The sequence below is a fragment of the Papaver somniferum genome, chromosome 2, assembly GCF_003573695.1.
Source record: "Papaver somniferum cultivar HN1 chromosome 2, ASM357369v1, whole genome shotgun sequence".
In the NCBI taxonomy this organism is placed as follows: Eukaryota; Viridiplantae; Streptophyta; class Magnoliopsida; order Ranunculales; family Papaveraceae; genus Papaver; species Papaver somniferum.
Genome location: NC_039359.1, coordinates 170,352,760 through 170,359,933, shown reverse-complemented (window position 1 = coordinate 170,359,933; position 7,174 = coordinate 170,352,760). Strand labels below are relative to the sequence as shown.

Here is a 7,174-nt window from a genome sequence, read left to right as displayed (position 1 = left end):
CGCCTGGCGATTTCCTTTTCGATTCACAAAACAAGTTCATGAATTTACTTCCTTTAAACACATGTAAAACATTGTTTCCTGGGATGAAATCCTCACCTCATACCCATACATAATCATAATAGCATTTAAATTATTATGTCGATATCTTATCTACAAAGTTTAATGGTTAATCAATAAACCTTGTATTGTATTCCTTAATACTATGTCTATCTAGAGTTCAATCATGCTTCACAGTTTTGTTTTCAATACGCACGACTTGAAAGATACATTAGGGAATGAAACAGTTCAAGTCAAATATCAATAAACTCAAGTGGAAGGATGATGTTGTCGTTGTAGCTCCTTGCTTCTTCACTTCTTCAAGTCTTCGCAATAGTTGTAATATCTTATATCCTAATACTTTCAAGCTAACCTATACGAAGTTGAATCTAGTACATAATCAAGCGACTCTTTAAATGAGTTTTGATTCACTAAAATATGACAACCAAACTTGACACACTACAAAAATATCAACTAATAGCCACGACCCTACTGCCACGGATTGAAATATTTGTGGCTATTGATCACTTATTGCCACGCCTGATTCGTGGTCGTGGAAATAGATCATTCCATTAGCTACGGAAAGTTGAGAATTAGCCACGACAACCAGGATACTATAGCTTTACAAGGGATGTACGTGCTCAGCGACTTCCAGTCACGTCATAGTGGGTCGTGGGTATTGTGGGATTTTTCTATGGCATAAGAAGTTCTCTCCTGGCTAATATTCAGAATAATTTTATTCCCGCAACTTCAGCAGAATAACCCACTTTTCACGGATTAAGAGAAAGTAACTCCCCAGTTCTCCCTCAACTCTTCCTCCATGCTTCCTATTCTTTCTTCTATATCAGAGTTAAACAAACCCAATCGTTTCTTCGACTGTGTACATCAAAATTAAACAAACCCGGTTGTTAAATTTCTCTATGCAGGGAAGAAGTCCTGCAAGTAAGTTATAGTTTGTGTAAAATTAATTCTTCTTTTTTGATTTTCTGAACCTAGGGTTGCGAAGTAATTTTAGTTGGTTTTGTGTCATTCACCTAATTTTTCTAAGTATTTTATCTCCTTTAATTTAATAATTTCTTTGATGTTAGAACATATTTGCAGTAAAGAAATTAATGGATTTCTTCCTTTGCTACTTCTGCCAAGTTGGAAAGAAATCTCTCTACCCATTCCTTTGATTTCCTGGTCTAATCTTTCGTATTGAGTTTATTGTAAATCTGAAGTTTGAATTTGGTTTTAAAATTGTAATTTAGGTTGTTGCCTTAAAATATGACTATATGTTTATCCGACACCATGTGCAGCAGACTGTCTTCGGTACTTCAATTTAGAGAGACGGGTATTCAGTTTTAGAGTAAAATGTTGCTTGTGTAGTTTGACAATTATTCTGTACTTTTAGTTTAGTCTTTCAGTCATACGTCCAAGCCTTGTTATGCCGAAACCTTAATGTGAAGCTAGGAACCCTCCTCAATTCTTCATATACAGGAATCTAATTTGAAAATAAGTAGTCGATTGGCTTTTTCCTTCTCAGGAGGTCTTAACTGATTTTGGGTTGGATTGTACATTCCTCAAACTGTTAAGAATATTCTTTGCTTCTTTGTTTGATTTCGCACAATTAGAATTGTTTTGACCCTGAATCTTTGAATTCGGTTCTAAAATTGTAATCGGTGATCTTTCAAGGGTGATGGTGGTGCTTTCTTTCTATATAGTTTTGAGTAGATTTGTTTTGTTTTTCATTTGCCTCTAGATTTATATTCATTTTCAAGTTATTTAGATCTTAGATTTAGTGTTTAATTATGGGCACTTGTGTCTTTATATAACTACCACTTGCAAGTATTGTAATCACACAGGGGCCAGTTTTTTGTTATACTGTATGCTTTGTGCAATGTTCATGCTCTGTACACTTGTCATTGCTAATTATGTTACACTTATCTACTTACTGTTTTGATATCCTTTATCCAATTTGGTGCTCCTACGTACTTGGTATGATGATGTTAAGTTTGTTGCGTACATGATGCATTTGTTATTGAAGCTTCCTTCCAGGACCTCGTTACTTATCATAAGTTAATGTCTTATTGAGTTCTAGTTATTTTTGTTGTCATGTTACTCTCAACTAGGTCAGGTTTCCCATCATTCCATGACTTTACTAGATGCCCACAACTTTTGTTAACATATACTCGCACAAGTTATTTATTTGTCATTTCTTGTTTTTTTTTCAAATTTAGAAGCATCCCACTATTTTTAAATTATATAGGTTATGTTTCATACGTTGTTTCATACGTTTTATATATACCTTGTACAATTTTTTTTTTGTTCCGCTGGCTATGTCAGACTCAGAAAACACTAAATCAAGTCGATGCTGACTTGTCAGTAAAAAGATCAAGGATTGGTTGCGTGCTGATTATCAAGCATAAGAATAAAATGTTGTTTTGAGATTTATTACTAATTCTATTAGTTATGTATGTTCATGCTGATTCTCGAGTCCAGATGTATGTAATACCATTTTGATCATATTGTATTTACTGGCTAAGATAGTGTCCGGAATTCTTTCATTTTTCACTGGCACTGGACGATATGGTACTATGTGATATGTTTTCAGGTTGCTTTCTTGTTGATGTTTATATGTTCTCATAATAGGTTGGTGTATGTTCTGATTTTGATTGGTGGTTTTAGATGGAGACTGCTGACTGAGCGTCGGACGAGTCTGATGGTATACTCTTGGGGTCAAAGTAATTATAGTTGCATGGAAATCAATTTTTGGTTCTTCTCTAGCTACTGATAGTCCCGTTCAAGGTAGCTATACTCATCTTTTCTTAATTCCAATTTTGTAAATGTTTTTGGTATTCAATATTTTTGTTCTATAGGGTTGGGAATTATTAAAGTAGTCATTAAAGTTTTAGTTTTACACCTGAGGTATGTATCGATGGAAATGTTACCTTTAAAGCAAGAAGTTCACAAATTTTGGACTTGGAAAGGTCATCAAATACATCATGTAGCACGAGGATAGGGAACTTTGGATGTCTTAATACATGGTTTATGTGCTTCCAGATTTTATTGGAGGTTTGTATTTTTCTTTTCCATTTCCTTCGTGCTTATGGATGAGTAAAGATAAGTAGACTATTTGAACTTATAAACATGTGCGTGCATCATATCTATTTACAGGGCTTCACTAAATTATGGGAGTAAATGTTATCGTTGATTTCTTTTGATTTTGTTGTAGTATCACTTTCTCAAGAAATACAAAAGTTTGCTAATAATTACAAAGTATATGTTGTAGGCTTATCGGGATTAGGCTGGATCCATAAAGCATTTGTCAAGGATCATCCCGTGGTATTAGAATGGTTAAAATGCATTTTACAGAGTAAGCCTACATGCGTGGTAATCTCAGGCGGCAGATGATCAGAAGCCTGAGGTGGTTGAGCATTCCCATAAAAGTGGCCGATCTTTATATTTTCATTGTAAAATGAGAAGTGAAGACGACATTTATTCCCCTTAATATCCTCAATTCAAGGTTAAAGCGAAAAGAGATTACTTATTAGAATCTCCAAAAGTTCTGGAGAAACAGGTTAATCTTGCTTTCAGGGTGTATTCACACCTAAAATTGTTCCAGTTCTAGTATTATATGTTAGTCATGTGTTTTTGTCTTGTTTCAGTATCATGTATTGACGATTACATCGTTTTACTTGGCTGATTTCTATTTGAATATTCTAGATGTCTTTGATTTTCTTTAATGAATAAATGAACGCTTTTAATATTTTCATACTTGTGGTGAGTGATTTCAGTATGAAGTTTCGGTGCTTGCTAAAAAAACGAACTATGAGAAACCTTATTACAGAATGTATAAGAAAATACTGAAGTGACCTTTTGCCATGATAAAATATGTGGCAACAATGGAAGACTATGGCACACATGTGTGCTAAATAGTGATGATTGGCAGTCGTAGCAAATGATCAGGTGACAACTTGCCACATGAGAAAATCGTGGCTAATACAATTAGCCACTGGACTATTTGTTACGGAAAGGCAGCCGTGGCAAGCTATCTTTTTCCACTCATTTTTTATCAATTGCCATGACTTTTTGGCGTGACTAAAACTAAGTATTTTGTAGTGACATACCAACGCTTGGTGGGTTCAACGGAGCTATGCTTTAACAATCTCCCTCTTTGTAAATTTTAGTGACAAAACTCATACATCATATGGATAAACAAATTACAAGAATTCATTACACATACGCTTGATTCTCGAATTCAACAACACAATAACCTGTATACATTTAAACCTCTAAACGTCGTTGTTGACATTATAATAACAAAGCTAATGCTCCCCCTAAAGGTAAGATAGGTAGATTTTCAGTCCTCTTTAAGTTTTAAACAAGTCAATTACTAGGTTAGTTAACTAGCATTTCTTGTTAAGGCATTTGATTAGACTTGAATAACCGAAAGCTCCACTTTGATAAGTCTAACTAAGATCAGAATTAACTTAATTTCTCTTATCCGGAATCGAATTGTTAAGATTTTGCAATCAATATTTTTAATCACAAAGAATTGTATTGATGCCGATATACACAACTAATCAATCCAATCTACCACAAGGATAAACAGATTTTATTTGGATCCTCTTATACCGAAACAAGTATTGTGCACACCAAAGATTATGAATCCCAAATCAGAAATCTTCAATATCTTATTTGTCTTCAAATCTTCTTTGATCTTCAATAAATACCTATACACAACAACTTGAATCTCCTATGATCAATCACGTATAGAACGAAGTTTGTTAACAATGGATTATCACAAGATCGTCTTTAGAACTACAAACAGTTTAAAGATCCCTGTCGAAACTTCGATCTAGTTTGAGTGAATCTTATATCAGAAGAGAAGATTCTCAAGCATAAACAAACTCGGTGCAATCAAAGTTTCAACCACCGTTAATCAATCAAATCAATCGAAAATACAAGATAAACTGCAATTATCTAGTTTCCCACCAACTGTACTAATAGAGCTTCTCAATCCCAAAGAAGACTTTAAACTGAGCGGTCGTAAGAGATTTCGCCTAATTAGGTTACTCTCCTTTCCAAATAGGCGGCTTCACCAGTAACAACACAACCGAGGAAGTTAGTTGTCACGAAGGATTAGTTTGCTAGAAATGAAAACTTCAAGTATTTAAAGACAAGGAAGTTTGGACACCAAGGAATTTCCAAAACCGAAAATATTCTCAAGATATGCAATAAAGTCCAGATTCGGTTTTCATAATTCCTGGAAATGCTCTATCCAAAATAATGACCGAAAATCTCTTTGGAAAATCTCTAACTAGTAAATGCACATTACTAATTCTCATTTTCCTAAAATAAAATTAATAACCTTAACTAAAAAATTCTTAACTTATTTATGTTTCGATCCTGTGATTTTCTTCCTTTAGCTATTAAGGAATAACTTTGAACAATTAAAGATAAGCGTTACTGCACATGTTCAAAGTATGTCGACATCCTTACTTTGTAAGTCCTTTTTCATACTTACAATCTTGAAACCGATTTTCCACACTTCCAAACAAGTTTAGAATTGGTTCATCTGAATTTCAAGAACTATGTGATTGATCAAGAACACTCAATCACAAATCATGGGTTTAACGGTTCTACCAAAACAAGTTTCGGTTCTACCTCCATGTGAGTATTGTGCATAGTCACACTAGCTTTACAAAATTCGGTTGACTAGGTACTAGGATCGGTTCCCCACATATATATGGTGTATAACTTATATGTGTTGCACATGTCCATAAGATCAGTTTCCCTTTACCCATAGTTGGTCTTACACAAATCACAAACTCGATCATACCATCTCATGTGATTACTTAAGATCGGTTTCACTAATAAAAGTCATACCAATACATAAGTCGGGCCTTTGTGAATAGTTTTACCAAGAACATAAACAAGTCATGAGCGGTTATACTAAATCACACATATTGGTTGTTCACAAGATATGCAATGAATAACAATACCAATAATGCCTGGCGATTTCCTTTCTGATTCACAAAACAAGTTCATGAATTTAATTCCTTTAAACACATGTAAAACATTGTTTCCTATGATGAAATCCTCACCTCATACCCATACAAAATCACAATAGCATTTAAACGATTATGTCGATGTCTTATCTACAAAGTTCGATGGTTAAGCAATAAACCTCGTATTGTATTCCTTAATACTATGTCTATCTAGAGTTCAATCATGCTTCGCAGTTTTGTTTTCAATATGCACGACTTGAAAGATACGTTAGGGTATGAAACAGTTCAAGTCAAATATCACTAACCTCAAGTGGAAGGATAATGTTGTCGTTGTATCTCCTTGCTTCTTCACTTCTTCAAGTCTTCGCAATGTAATGTCTCATATCCTAATACTTTCAAGCTAACGTATACGAAGTTGACTCTAGTACATAATCAAACGACTCTTTAAATGAGTTTTGATTCACTAAAATATGACAACCAAACTTGACATACCAACGCTAGTGGGTTCAACCGAGCTATGCTCTAACACCTACCCCTCATGAGAAGCACCTGGACCAACCCCGTCTAGCGTACCTTCCCACCCTCGGCAGGAGACCTGTCGTCGGCTCTGATACCATTTGTAATGACCCGTCCCTCCACCACTTAGCCACTGCGGATATCTGACAGTGTTGGGTTTTCAACGGGCATCGCTGCGATAATCCAGCAGAAACTTCCTGGATGGTCACCCATCCCTGGATTTCTCCTGTCTGAGCATGCTTAACTGCATAATTTTCTGCCAACTCTGGAGCCAATTGTGCTGAAAATGCCTCGGTGTTAGGAAAGGACAAACCATTACCTATATTCCATTTCATCTGCGAACCACTGCCTAAATCGGGGTATTATAATAACAACCAAAATTTCTTTGGTACAACAACATAAGAAGAAGAAAACCAAAGACAGAACACACTTTCAAGTTAAATCAGATACACCGATTTTGGTAAAGGGTGATATAAAACTAACATGCCGTTGATCTACCATTCTATCTAGTTTGAAAACTTTGTCGAGCATGTTACATGAAAGAAAATATAACAAAAAAATTGACAAAATCATGTTCACTGATGATTCAGAATTGAATCAAAGTTGGCAATAAACCAATATGTTGATAA

At 34.8% G+C, this 7,174-nt stretch overlaps 1 long non-coding RNA gene across 1 annotated transcript; it reads left to right on the top strand.

Annotated features, from left to right (window-relative positions):
* Positions 1-836: 836 nt before the first annotated feature.
* LOC113354252 lies at positions 837-3,685 on the top strand. Its single transcript, XR_003361744.1, has 3 exons — positions 837-978; positions 2,704-2,823; positions 3,308-3,685. It is a non-coding gene; the product is annotated as an uncharacterized LOC113354252 (long non-coding RNA).
* Positions 3,686-7,174: the final 3,489 nt, after the last annotated feature.